This window comes from Mobula birostris, chromosome 2, assembly GCF_030028105.1.
Source record: "Mobula birostris isolate sMobBir1 chromosome 2, sMobBir1.hap1, whole genome shotgun sequence".
Lineage (NCBI taxonomy): Eukaryota > Metazoa > Chordata > Chondrichthyes > Myliobatiformes > Myliobatidae > Mobula > Mobula birostris.
The window spans coordinates 57,492,302-57,506,985 of record NC_092371.1 but is presented as its reverse complement, the minus strand read 5'-3'; the positions used below and the strand labels follow the sequence as shown (position 1 = coordinate 57,506,985).

General features: G+C 39.0%; 1 long non-coding RNA gene across 1 annotated transcript in view; it reads left to right on the top strand.

The window, feature by feature from the left end:
- Positions 1-7,524, top strand: part of LOC140208431 (uncharacterized) — a 28,597-nt gene extending 21,073 nt beyond the window's left edge. Inside the window, exons 2-3 of the long non-coding RNA XR_011888774.1 lie at positions 4,392-4,575; positions 7,004-7,524. This is a non-coding gene — a long non-coding RNA (uncharacterized lncRNA). The remainder of the gene's footprint in view (positions 1-4,391; positions 4,576-7,003) is intronic.
- Positions 7,525-14,684: the final 7,160 nt, after the last annotated feature.

The following is a 14,684-nucleotide window of genomic DNA, read 5'->3' as shown; positions in this document are numbered from 1 at the left end:
GCCATTACTGAACATGGACTTGGCTGGCACTGAATATATTTTCCTCATAAACTTCTTTGCCTGTTTTTGCACAATTACGGGATGACAGAAATGTTTATGTTTAAGTTCTATTTAATTCGAGTTGCCAAATTCCTCCTCTAAATATATTGATTAACTGGTTATATAACATTCTTACAGTTTTATAAGGCTTACATAATTCAACTAATCGGACAGTTATTTACATTAGTAAAAGGAAGAAAGTATCAATTGAACCTGGAATTACCTGACATGTATCAAATAGAGTTACAGAGCTTTGAGAGATACAGCAAGGTGAAGGCCCTTCAGTGCATTGAACGGTCTGCCCAGAGCCTAATCAATTCTCTCCATATTCTCATCAAATCCTCTCAGCAGTATTTACCTATAGACAACTGGGTCAATATACAGCAATAAATTAACCTGCCAACCTACAAGTCCTTTAGAAGTCAGAGAAAAGTAGAGCATCCAGATGAAAATGTCCTCTCCTACTGTTGCTTTGGATTGGAGTATACAGTGGCATGCCAAAGTTTGGGCACCCCGGTCAAAATTTCTGTTACTGTGAATAGCTAAGCGAGTAAAAGATGACCTGATTTTCAAAAAACATAAAGTTAAAGACGATACATTTCTTTAATGTTTTAAGCAAAATTACTTCTTTATTTCCATCTTTTACAGTTTCAAAATACAAAAAAAGGAAAAGGGCCCAAAGCAAAAGTTCGTGCACCCTGCATTTTCAGTACTTAGTAACACCCCCTTTGGCAAGCATCACAACTTGTAAATGCTTTCTGTAGCCAGCTAAGAGTCTTTCAGTTCTTGTTTGGAGAATTTTCCATGGCAATTGACCCTAAGCTAAGACTCAATCAGAATGGTTTTCGGCGGAAGCGCACAACCGTAATGCAAATATTTGCTCTCCGTAGAATCATCGAGGAAGTCAAGAAGAACAACCTAAGAGCTGTGCTTATTTACATTGATTTTTGCAAAGCTTTTGACTCCATTCACGGAAGTAAAGTGCTGAAGATCCTGAAAGCTTACGGAGTGCCAGACCGTCTACTGAGAGCAATAGAGTCCAGCTATACCAAAACCATGGCGAAAGTTGTATCACCAGACGGAGAAACAGCAGTGTTCGAGCTCCTAGCTGGAGTGCTGCAAGGGGACACTCTGGCACCCTACATCTTTATAATCGTCCTTGATTACACTCTGCGTCAAGCTACCAAAGATCATGACAAGCTTGGTTTTAACATAAAACCAGGACGAACCAGAAAGGTCAGACCAGTTATGCTCACAGATCTCGATTTTGCAGATGACATAGTCCTGCTCTCTGACCAGATGGAGGAAGCACAGCAGCTACTGACAAAAGTGGAAATTGAGTGCAATAAAGTTAGACTTCACCTAAACGCTAAAAAGACAGAGTACCTGGTGTTTAACTGCAATGAAGGTACTCTTAAGACTGTAAAGAATGATACCATTAAGAAAGTCTTTGACTACAAGTACCTCGGGTCAAGAATGATGAGTTTGGAGAAGGACATAAAGATACGGAAGGTGCTGGCATGGAGGGCTCTGAATGACATGAAGGAAATCTGGAAGTCAAACCTGACCAGAGGGCTTAAAAAGAATATCTTCATAGTAGTCATAGAATCCATTCTCACGGATGGATGCGAGACGTGGACACTCACCAAGACTATGCGGAAGTCTCTAGATGGTTGCTATACACGAATGCTCTGGATGGCTCTTGACATGAGTTGGCAACAGCACATGACAAACGTCGAGCTCTATGATGACCTACCGATGCTCACCACTAAAATCGAGGCGAGAATACTGCAACTGGCGGGGCAAAGTCTTCGCCACCCTGATCTACTTGCCAGCCTAGTCATCATGTGGGAGCCCAAGCATGGCAGGATAAACTCTGGGCACGCTCCCAAGACTATGGTCAACATGCTCCTAGAAGACAGCAGCGCGGCTAATGTAGATGAACTGAACACACTGATGAGGGAGAGGGAGAAGTGGAGAGTCCATCATCGTGCCCGACGCTGGCCCCCTAGGCCTGAGTCGACGTAGTAGTAGTAGTTGGGGGACTTTCGCCCATTCTTCCTTGCAAAAGGCTTCTAGTTCTGTGAGATTCTTGGGCCGTCTTGCATGCACTGCTCTTTTGAGTTCTATCCACAGATTTTCAATGATGTTTAGGTCGGGGGACTGTGAGGGCCATGGCAAAACCTTCAGCTTGCACCTCTTGAGGTAGTCCACTGTGGATTTTGAGGTGTGTTTAGGATCATTAACCTGTTGTAGAAGCCATCCTCTTTTCATTTTCAGCTTTTTTACAGACAGTGTGATATTTGCTTCCAGAATTTGCTGGTATTCAATTGAATTCATTCTTCCTTCTACCAGAGAAATGTTGCCCCTGCCACTGGCTGCAGCACAAGCCCAGAGCATGATCGATCCACCCCCGTGCTTAACAGTTGGAGAGGTGTTCTTTTCATGAAATTCTGCACCCTTTTTTCTCCAAACATGCCTTTGTTCTTTGCAGCCAAAAAGTTCAATTCTAACTTCAACAGTCCACAGGACTTGCATCAAAATGCATCAGGCTTGTTTAGATGTTCCTTTGCAAACTTCTGATGCTGAATTTTGTCATGAGGATGCAGGAAAGGTTTTCTTCTGATGACTCTTCCATGAAGGTCATATTTGTGCAGGTGTCGCTGCACAATAGAACAGTGCACCACCACTTCAGAATCTGCTAAATCTTCCTGAAGGTCTTTTGCAGTCAAACGGAGGTCTTGATTTGCCTTTCTAGCAATCCTACGAGCAGTTCTCTTGGAAAGTTTTCTCAGTCTTCCAGACCTCGACTTGACCTCCACCGTTCCTGTAACTGCCATTTCATAATTACATTACGAACTGAGGAAATGGCTACCTAAAAACGCTTTGCTATCTTCTTATAGCCTTCTCCTGCTTTGTGGCGTAATTTATTTTAGTTTTTAAAGTGCTAGGCAGCAGCTTAGAGGAGCCCATACCTGCTGTTTGTTGAGACAAGGTTTGAGTAGTTAGGGTATTGATAAAGCTTTGAAATTTGCGGCACCTGGCCTTTCCTAACGATGACTATGAACAAGCCATAGCCTTAACAAGCTAGTGAAGGTCTGAGACCTTGGTAAAAGTCATCTAAGAGCTCAAATCTCTTGGGGTGCCCAAATATTTGCATGGTTTCTCACTCTAAAATTGTATAAAACAAAAATAATACACTAATCTTGCTTAAAATGTTGAAGTAGAATGTTTCATCTTTAACTTCATGACTATTGGGGATCAGTTCGCCTTCTACTCATTTAACAGAAATTTTGACCAGGGGTGCCCAAACTTTTGCATGCCACTGTATTAGCTATAACTGGAGGTTAGATAAACTCGAGTTTTTTTTCTAAAGTGTCAGTAGCTGAGAGGAGACCTGATTGATATATACATACACAAAATGCTGAAAGAACTCAGCATGTCAGGCAACATCTATGGAGACAAATAACCAATTGATGTTTTGAGCTGTGACCCTGCATCAACATTTGAATAAAGGGGGAAGCAAACCAGAATAAAAAGGTGGGGGGAAGAGAAGGAGAACAAGCTGGAAGGCGATAGGTAAAGAATCCAAACGAGAGGAAGGTGTTAGGTGGGTGGGGGAGAGGTGATGAAGTGAGAAGCTGGGAGGTGATAGGTGGAAAAGATCTTTCGGCTGAAGAAGAAGGAATTTGATAGGAGGGGAGAGTGGACCAGGGGAGAAAGGGAAGGAGGAGGGGCACCTGAGGCAGATGGTAGGCAAGTGAGGAGAAGAAAAGGGGTAAGAGGGGAGCCAGAGTGAGGAATAGTAAAAGAGAGAAGCGGAGATGAGAATTTACCTGATGTCGGAGAAATCAATGTTCATTCTGTCAAGTTGAATTCTACCCAGATAGAAAAAGAGATGTTGCTGCTTTAACTTTAGAGAGGCCTCATCAGAGCAGTAGAGGAGACCATGGATATTATGTTCAGTAACTCCAAAACGTAAACAAAAAAAATTGAAATAACAACACAGAGTTGAGAGATAACTCACGTAGATTTGGTTTTACTTATAGTGAGGCGTTCATGTATGATGTGGCAGTGTCACGATGTATGTCATCCATGTACTATTACATATAACCTTTAATGAATTATTTAAACAAACAAAAATGCTTAATCAAACATTATTTTTAAAATATTCCTAAAATAACACTCAAATATTAAATACACACTATATACAGTATACTCTGCAATACAATTAGTATATACACATCCACAGCATGGTAAATTTTAAGTTGACCCATTCAGGCCTAAAATGCTAATCACTATGGAGGCTTTCACACTCTTGTGTACTCTTACTCTTACTCTTACTCTCGTAGTCTTGGCAGATGAAACTTATGGCTGTGAAACAATCTCAGGTTCTGGGGCCTCCATGATGGTTGTAGGAGTTGACTCTGGGACTGCAGGAAGTGATCATGACAGCTCTGGACATCTTTCTTCTGGATGTGTTGGCATCGGGAACCATGCATGGCAAGCTTTGCTGGACAATGTGGATCATAATGTGTGAGTACAGTGCCTGATGTCACCACTTCCTTTACCTTATGGAAAGCCACCTCACACTGCTTTATCACAATTCTCACAGTCTCTAGTAATGAGTTCAAGGGTGGGTTCACATTAGCCAGGTTTGACAGGAACCTGCCATAGTAATTGACAAATCCTAAAAAAGGACCCCAACTGTGACATCTCCATTGACCTTGGGCATCCACCACTGCTTGAATTTTATCAGCATACTTGTGTAATTCTTGTGCATCGATGGTGCCACCACGGTAAGAGATGCTTAGTTTAAAGAACTTACACTTGCTGTTCTTGCACTAAACCCATAATCTTCCAAACTTTTTAACACTTTAACACTGCTTTGAGATTTTGGAGATGTTCCTTGTCATCCTTACCAGTAACAATGATGCCATCCAGGTAACACTGAGTGCATGGATAGTCTTGCAGCACCTAGTTCATAGCTTTCTCCAAAGTGCAAGTGCAGATGCTACTTCAAAAATAAGTCTATTATAGCGATAAAGCCCTTTATGAGCATTTCTTGTGAGAAACACCTTGGACTCTTCTTCCATCTCCATCTGTAGGGAGGCCTCAGCTAAGTCCACTATGCTGAAGTGTTTCCCTCCAGAAAGGCTTGCAAAGATATCCTCTATCCTGGGTAAAGCATATTGATCTACTTTCATTGCTGGGTTGATGGTGACCTTCAAATCACCTCAGATCCTGACAGACCTATCCTTCTTTGCTACAGGACCATTGGCATTGCCCATAGGCTCCACTCAAACTTGGAAAGAATTCCTTCCGCCTCCATGCGATCAAACTCACTGACTATTTTATCATCGATGATATAAGGAACTGAATGGGCTTTGCAAAACAACTTGGGTACAGCATTTTCATTTAACACTGTTTTACCCTTGACATGTTTTGAGCTATCCTTGAACACTTCTGTGCCATCATCCAGTACCTTCCTTAAGTCACTTTCAATTGACTCTATTTAGAATATAAGAACACTTATTCCTCTTTTATTGTCATTTAGAAATGCATACATGCATTAAGAAATGATACAATGTTTCTCCAGAGTGATATCACAGAAAAACAGGACAAACCAAAGACTAACACTGACAGAACCACATAATTATAACATATAGTGACAGCAGTGCAAAGCAATACCACACAGTAGCAGCGGCAGCGAAGCGGGCATTTCAGAAGTTTCTCCAGATGTTCCTCCGTACTCTCATGTCTGTCTCCATCAAATCAGAATTGTGCATGGTACCCTACTTGACAGATTACATATATCATTCACCGGAGAGGTCGTACGCACTGCTGTTGCGCTGCCATCTTCTCCTCGTAAATATTACAGGGGATGTAGCATGCAAATTGTGGATGGATCTCTAATCAAGATGTAGTTGTCTCAGCTAATCACATCCTTACAATACTGTCCCTCCTGTTCTTATCATATAGAAACCCACTGGGGTTTCTTGTCTGTTGTATTTCACTGTTACGTGACAATGCTCAGATATCCTCTCCAATTCAGCCAGGTATGCTGAAATGGACTCCCCTTCCTTTTTATTCTGCTTATGAAACCTAAACTATTCTGCAGTCAACAATGTTTTCAGTTCTAAATGTTCTTCCATTACTTTCACAATAAAGCAAACAAAACTCATTTCAGCTGGTTTGGTTGGAGCAGTCAAACTTCTAAGTAAACTGTATGCTTTTCCACCCAAAGCATTCAGCAAAACTGGTACTTGTATCTCCTTGGCTATTCCATTTACTTTACTGCACTGCTCAATTTGGTCAGTATACATATGCCAGTTATCCCTTGTGCAATTGAACTATCTTTCCAATGTAGCCAGCCATTTCTTCTGTTTTAAATTTATGATTATTATCACCTGGTACTCACTGTTTATGAACCTGTGAACTTGTCTATCTTCTGCCATTTTTAACTCCAACATCTCCTTTTCCGAAGAAGCTCATGCTGCACTGTGGTTTTTTAACTTGACCGTTTCTTGCTGCACTTTTTTAAATCGAATGTCTCACTACGCAGCAATAGGGAGACAATCATCTCGCATTCATTTAAAACTTACTCATCACCACTGTTATGTTTTTTAACTCCAAAACATAAATCTAATCAAGATAACACCATGATGCCGGGAGGCACCTCGTGCACATTCATTTTTACTTTTAAGCAAGGTGTGCATGTATGACGTGGTAGCGTCATGATGAATTATTTAGACACACACAAAATGCTTAATCAACCAATACGTTTACAGTATTACTCAAATATCACTGAAATATTAAATACACTAGAATGAACTTGTACATAACATAACATTCCTAGTGTGCATGCGCTGGTCGTGCATGCAGCCTGTTACAGCCGTTCTGACGAGTATTCTTACTTTTTTCTTTTTTAACTTACGTTATTTTTTGTATTTTTTTTTCACAGTAATACGTTGAAGCTGCACCCTCTCTAACATGCTGGTAGAGAGAGTTTTATTTGGGTTTTTAGCGCTGGAAATAGTTACATTCCGACACGTCTCATTAGCGGGCAGAAGCATGGTCGCATTGTTTATTCCAGGGACCAGCTGATTGAGCTTATGCTGGCCAGTTTAGTGAGCAGAGCGGCGGACACTCCTGCTGAAATCTGGACGAAAACACACAGAGGATGCAGAGGGGGATCACAAAGGTGAGGAAAGAGGACTGGGTCGAGACAACAGAGACTTATGGAGAAGAGGAGTTCGGTGGGTAATAAAATGGTTGAGTTGACAGTGCCAGCCAGGCGTCAGAGAACATTTCGGGAGCGCAGTGTTACGTGTTTTACTGAAACGGGGCTGCAAGAGGACATACCCGGTCAAATCTTTTCCATGGACGGCTTCCAGACCATTCGGGCTGACTGGAAGTGCACTGAGAGCGGTAAGCGTAAAGGAGTTGGAGGCTTGCTGTTCTGGTTAACAACGGATGGTGCAATCCAGGTCATATTATGATCGAGGAATGTGCTTGTAGACCAGATATTGAACTTTTTGCTGTTGGACCCTGGCCATATTCCACCGAGATACAATACTGGGCATCACGGGAGGTTGTTCCAGCCTGTGGCCATCAAACTTTGCAGCTCCTCCGGTGGAGGGTCAGACACCCTGAGCCAATAGGCTGGTCCTGGACTTATTTCCATCTGGCATAATTTGCATTTTGTTGTTTGATTGTTTGTGGTTTTTGCATTGCTATATTTATGCTTTATTCTTGATTGGTGCAGCTGTAATGAAACCCAATTTCCCTTGGGATCAATAAAGTATATCTATCTATCTATCTATTATAAGAGTTATAGATAGGTTAGATGGTCCGAGTCTTTTCACCAGAGTGGAAATGTCAAATACTAGTGGGCATAAGTTTAAGGTGAGAGTGGAAAGTTTAAAGGGCATTGTAAACAACTCCCCTTTCTTAACAGAGCAATTGAAGTGCTTATCTAATTAATTCTTAAATGTTGTGATAGCTGCTTCCCATCTGACACCACCTCATCAACCACAAAACTGCTTCCAAATTCTATCACATTCTGTGGGAAGAAATGCCTCCCCAGGTCCCCTCTGAACCATTTACCCCTTCCCCTAAATCTATGCCATCCAGTCCCTTAAACTATCCTAATAATAAAAAGCAAAATGATTAAGCTATTATCATTTAAGCAACAACTAATCAATAATTCTTTCTTGGAGCTACCAGGAATGTTCATAATGTAAGACTCAGTAGTAAGAGTAATATTTAGTACCCTTCTTTATGAGAATATCTTTGTAAATACAATTTGTCATTTTTTTCTGTATTGCTTTTAGCAATTATATAATGTTTCAAGTATTTCCTGAACTACCTGATGTTCGCTGTTCAAGCAGAAGAAGATAACTTCCTTTCTTCCTGGATAAAGAGCATCCACAACATAATACATGCAGAGGTGAGCTGCAAGTTGCAACATATTGTGGGTAACACCCACTGTCTTTTGGCATTATCTGGAGGCAAAGAAATTTGGGACAAAATGTCCATTATCCAAGCAGGCATGGCAGGTTTGGTATGAATATGTGGTTGGAGATCTAATTGCACCACTGCAGCAGGACTTTCTCCAGCTTTGCCTTTGAATACCTTAGCCTCCAAATACATTGGTTTCATGTTTCATAGGAATTTGATTTCTTTCATTCATGGTTGATAGGGCTTCTGAGTGGTGTCCTTCCTCCATTTCTCTTTTAGCCTTCTCAGTGAGGGTCTCCCCTCCTGCACCTGATTCAGCAGGTCAGGTAGCATCTGTGGGAAGGAATAGATGGTTGACTTTTCAGGCTGAACCCTTCATCAGGACTGGAAAAGGAGGTGGGAAGAAACCACAATAAGAAGGTGAAGCAAGCAGAAGGAATCGAAACTGGAAAGCCATAGGTGAAGCGAGGTGAGGGGTAAGGTAGGTGGGTGGGGAGGGAGGGATTAAATGAGAAACTGGAAGGTAATAGGTGAAAAGGTTATGGGGCTGAAGAAGAAGGAATATGATAGGACAGGAGAATTAACAAAGAGAATAAGGAGGTGCTCATACAGAACCATAAATGAAGCTTAAAAATATAAATTTTCACCTTCAAAATAATCTAAAAGCTTCAAAGTTTTATATAGAGGAGGTGATAAACTCTCCCCAAGCCAATTCCCAATAAACCTAACCCTGACTGGGCTTAGGTACAGGATTGGTGTCATCATAGTCAGGTTACTCATTACTACAATTTCTTGTTTTACCTACACCACCCTGAGCCATATGAACTAGACTAGACAGCCCTGCCAAATAAAAATGTTGGTTAAAAAGACTGGCTGAGAATTAACACATGACCATGCCACCCACAGGGATATTCATAAACAAAACATATATTCCTATAGTCATCCACATAATCGGCTACATGGCTTACTGAAAGTCTGGACACTTTCAACTATTGTGGACTTCCAGACCAGATGACTTGGAAGAGAAAACTCACAATTTTCACTGAACAAGACATCCACACTATCCATGGCCCCTTTAGACTGAAGGTTTGCTGTTCAGAGTTTTGATTCATGCTTTTTTAAAAAATCTTTTTATTAATTAGTACACACAGGATAAAACATATAGCAACCAATACATTGTTACAATATAGATATACAAGAGGTATTAATACAAAAAAAAACAATGAAAACAACATAGGTTAGTAAAAAAATAACAAGGTAATATAATTGTATACTAGTTTTCCATATAACAGTAGAGAGAGAAAAAAACCCAGAAGAAAAAAAAAACCCCGAAGAAACTACCGTGCCACTAAGCTACAAAGCAAAGCAATGGGCTAGCTAGGTAAATAGTAAACATAACCAGATTAATCAATCACGTCCTCGAACTCAACCTCCATTAATAGCAGATAAGATCCACGTAGGGAGTATATATATGATCATAGAGAGAAAAAACAATTACATTAAATGAAAATATTGAATAAAAGATCTCCAGGTCTGTTCAAATTTAACTGAGGTATCTTAAAGATACTTAGATTACTTCTGATTTTTTTCCAAATTTAGACACAGAATCGTTTGAGAGAACCAGAAAAACGTGGTTGGGGCATTAATCTCCTTCCAATGTTGTAAAATACACCTTTTCGCCATTAAAGTAAGAAATGCCATCATTCTACTCGCTGAGGGGGATAAATTACTAGAAGTTTTAGGTAATCCAAATATAGCAGTAATAGGATGGGGAGAAATATCACTATTCAAAACCTTTGAAATAATATTAAAAATGTCTTTCCAAAAAGTTTCCAGAGTAGGACAAGACTGAGACATATGGGTCAAGGAAGCTATCTTGCCATGACATCTATCGCAGAGAGGGTTAATATGAGAATAAAAATCAGCTAATTTATCTTTAGACATGTATGCTCTATGGACAACTTTAAACTGAATTAAGGAGTGTTTGGAACAGATAGAGGAAGTATTAACTAATTGTAAAATATGAGCCCAGTCATCTGCCGAGATAGTGAAGCCCAATTCCTTTTCACAGTCGGTCCTAATCTTATCGAAAGGAGCTATCTTAAGTTGCATGATAATATTATAAATAATAGCCGTTACACCTTTCTGACATGGGTTAAGGTTAAATGGTAGCGTCTAAAATATTTGATCAAAAATCGGTAAAGCCTGAAATATATACAAAAATTTTGGCAGAATAAAAATCTTGACAGCATTAATACGACCAGTCAAAGTTAAATAAAGTGGAGACCATTTAAAGGAAAGTTGTGTAATATGGTCAATTAAGGGTAAGAAATTAGTCTTAAATAATCCTTATGTTTACAGGTAATTTTAATCCCAAGATATGAAAAATGATTATTAACCAATCTAAATGGCAGGTTCTGATATAAGGGAACATGCTTATTAATAGGGAAAAGTTCACTCTTATTAAGATTTAATTTGTATCCTGAAAAAAGACTAAATTGTGATAATAAATCTAAAGCTGCTGGAATAGATTTTTGAGGATTAGAAATATATAAAAGTAAGTCATCAGCATAAAGTGATACTTTATGAGACTTTAACCCATGAGTTATGCCAATAATGTTAGGAGATTCTCGAATAGCAACTGCAAGGGGTTCTAATGCAATATCAAATAATAAAGGGCTAAGAGGACAACCTTGTCTGGTACCTTGAAAGAGAGGAAAAAAAGGTGAATTAAGAGTGTTAGTACGAACTGAGGTCATAGGGGAGTGGTATAACAATTTGATCCAGGATATAAATTTCGAGCTGAAGTTAAACATTTCAAGCACCTTAATTAAGAAGGGCCATTTGACCCTGTCAAAGGCTTTTTCAGCGTCAAGGGAAATGACGCATTCAGTATCATCTAGTGATGGGGTATAGACAATATTTAAAAGTGTACGAATATTATAAAAAGAGTAACAATTCTTAATAAAACCCGTTTGGTATTCGAAAATAATATGAGGAAGTGCTTTTTCTAGTCTATTTGCTAATAATTTAGAAAAAATCTTACAATCAACATTTAACAAGGATATTGGTCTATGAGATGGACATTGGGCGGGGTCTTTATCCTTCTTTAGTATTAAAGAGATCGAGGCTCTATAAAAGGATTCTGGTAGTTTACCAAGTTTTAATGAGGCCTCCAGAATCCTGGATAACCAGGGGACTAATGAGGGTGCAAAGAATTTAAGAAATTCCACAGTAAACCCATCAGGGCCAGGAACTTTCCCCGAATTCATAGAGAAAATAACATTCTTGATCTCATCAGTAGTAAAGGAAGATTCTAACATAGAGGATATATCATGTGTGATCTTAGGGAAATCTAGGTTGCCTAAAAAGTCACACATATGTTTAGAATCTGATGGAGATTCTGATTGATATAAAGAGGAATAAAAATCAAAAAAGGATTCATTAATCTCAGCTTGATCAAATCCTTTTTTGATAAAGTAGACTCGAAAATTTCTTCATTTATTTGGCAAAATAAAAATCCGAGATTGGGTAGAATGCATCTGCAGAAAGCTAAGAGAGATGGAGGCTTGGCATTACCTAACTTTAGATTTTATTATTGGGTAATTAATATTAGACACATGAAATTTTGGTTACTTGACCAAGATACACTATCCATTCCTAAATAGGTAGTTTTGGAATTACATTCTGTTCAAGGCTATGCACTTGGCTCTATATTAGGTTCTTCTCTTCCTTCTGATTTGAAACGCTATAAACAGGTTTGCAACCCGATAGTTAAACATACCTTACGTATTTAGTTTCAATTCTGAAAATTTTTCGATCTTAATCAATTTGTGATAGCGATTCCTATTATTGGCAATATATTTTTTCTCCCTTCCTCTACGGACCATGCCTTTCAAATTTGGAAGACTAATGGTATATCACGGTTTTTGGATTTATTTTCAGATGGTTCCCTTATGTCTTTTGAACAGTTATCTAACAAATACAATTTACCAAGAACACATTTTTTTAGATATTTGCAAGTTAGAAATTTCCTAAATACCATACTTTCTTCACCTCCGGCGTTACCCCCTAGAAATATTTTAGATTCATGCTTTGATTATGTTTTATTTTAGCACAATTTAATTTAGTTTAACTTTGTCTTTAGATCTGTTCTGATGAAATCACTTTACTGTGTCTAACTCTCACTCACAGAAAATTGTTAACCAGGGATGTATAGGTATGGAAGGATGAATTGCTTAAAACAGTTTGCAGTCATATGTATGCAGAAGTGGCAACTTTGAGAGATCAAAACATAGAACAGAGCACAAGGATACCAATCTGTCGTGGTAAAATCCTTTGATCCCTTATCAATGTCACAGGAAGGGTGCCATAAACGTTCGTTATCACACATGCATTGCATTCATGCAATCAAGCATCTGCAATCTCTCTTGTTTTTGGTGTAGTGAATAGTCTTTACGTAAATGAGCCAAGTAAGAATTCAGAGCAGGTTGCAATTTAATGTACAATGTGTGTTCATCCAAGTGCAATGCTTTTCCCTCCTTTTTTGATTAAATTTACTGTATATGATTTACTCTACACATTAAATCAGACCTGAACCAATATGATAGATCAGAAATCCACTGTTGCACAATGAAGAACTTGGCTATCTTTGGCTGCATACAAAAATACAGCTACGTACGGACATCACTAAATTTGTATGTACTTGCATAGCAAAGAATTTTCCTACTGGCATTTGATAATCTCTGTAAACTTTTCAAATGAATATCCAACTTAACCCTTTTTGTGTTAAGACAATGTTGAAATATGAATCAAGAAACTTACATCATATAACCATATATAACAATTATAGCACGGAAACAGGCCATCTCGGCCCTTCTAGCCCATGCCGAACTCTTACTCTCACCTAGTCCCACTGACATGCACTCAGCCCATAACCCTTCATTCCTTTCCTGTCCATATATCTATCCATTTTAACTTTAAACGACAACTTCGAACCTGCCTCAACCACTTCTGCTGGAAGCTCGTTCCACACACCTATCACTCTCTGAGTAAAGAAGTTCCCCCTTATGTTACCCCTAAACTTCTGCCCTTTAACTCTCAACTCATGTCCTCTTGTTTGAATCTCCCCCATTCTCAATGGAAAAAGCCTATCCACGTCAACTCTATCAATCCCCCTCATAATTTTAAACACCTCTATCAAGTCCCCCCTCAACCTTCTACGCTCCAAAGAATAAAGACCTAACTTGTTCAACCTTTCTCTGTAACTTAGGAGATGAAACCCAGGCAACAGTTTAATAAACCTCCTCTGTACTCTCTCAATTTTATTGACATCCTTCCTATAATTCGGTGACCAGAACTGTACACAATACTCCAAATTTGGCCTTGCCAATGCCTTATACAATTTCAACATTCCATCCCAACTCCTATACTCAATGCTCTGATTAATAAAGGCCAGCATACCAAAAGCTTTCTTCACCACCCTATCCACATGAGATTCCACCATCAGGGAACTATGCACTGTTCCTAGATCCCTCTGTTCTACAGCATTTTTCAATGCCCTACCATTTACCATGTATGCCCTATTTTGATTAGTCCTACCAAAATGTAGCACCTCACATTTTTCAGTATTAAACTCCATCTGCCATCTTTCAGCCCACTCTTCTAACTGGCATAAATCTCTCTGCAAGCTTTGAAAACCTACTTCATTATCTATCACGCCACCTATCTTAGTCTTAGTATCATCTGCATAGTATCATGACAATGACATTCATCATTGATGCTAATTTTAAAAAGTACTCTTGAAATTACTCGCTGAAATTCAAAAAGTAGATATTGACTTTTAAATAATTATTTTGAACTTTTGCCAACTGCTCTCAAAAACTGGTATTATGACACTGTAGTGCAATATATAATTCTACATTTTCTTATTATACACATCAACAATTACTTTTCTCAGATAAAATCAAGTTTTGGTCATTTTTATTTCATTAAGAAGTCAACCTGTTGTTTGCATTCATTAATTCCAAAATGATTCATAATCATTACAAAATAATTGCTTCAAAATACTGTAGCTTCAGGAAGGGGTCAATAAGTACATGTGCTCCTTTTTACCTCAGTGGTGCTGAGGTCAAGAGAGTTGAATGCTTCAAGGTCTAAGGAGTGAACATCACCAGTCCTTG